Here is a 554-nt window from a genome sequence, read left to right on the forward strand (position 1 = left end):
TGTCAAGAGACTGTAACCTGGCCATTTTAGATCAAAGTATAGTCTCAGTTGAAAGGAAATGTTAGCAAATGGAGCAACATACTGTTTGATTTATATTGTCCTAGCATTAAGTTCTGAAAGAAAACTAGCTTAATTCAGCATGGATCTAGATAACACTAAGAATTAGTGATAATCTTGATTTTAGTAAAATTGATCTACATACTAAAATGAAAATAAAACAATATATGATAATAATATATTTGTAAGAACATTCAGAGTTCATATCAGAATTGAAATACTGCATATGAATTTTATTGACAGATCTAGTTGTAATCCTCAGCTGACCAAATTTCTCCTAACTGAAACTATTAAAACAATTTTGGTTAACTAGAGTGACTCAAATCATGTCTAATTTGTTGATGTTTATTAGTTTATTCCAGTTATATGAAAACCCTTGTTATCACAATAAAATCAGTAGAACTCCCTTTAATAATTCTTGTAAGTTTGGTTTGACTTTTGCATATTCCCTTAGTTTCTGTTTATCTGGAAATGACCTAATTTCACCATCAAATCTG

The sequence above is a fragment of the Trichechus manatus genome, unplaced genomic scaffold, assembly GCF_000243295.1.
Source record: "Trichechus manatus latirostris isolate Lorelei unplaced genomic scaffold, TriManLat1.0 scaffold00124, whole genome shotgun sequence".
Taxonomy (NCBI): Eukaryota; Metazoa; Chordata; class Mammalia; order Sirenia; family Trichechidae; genus Trichechus; species Trichechus manatus.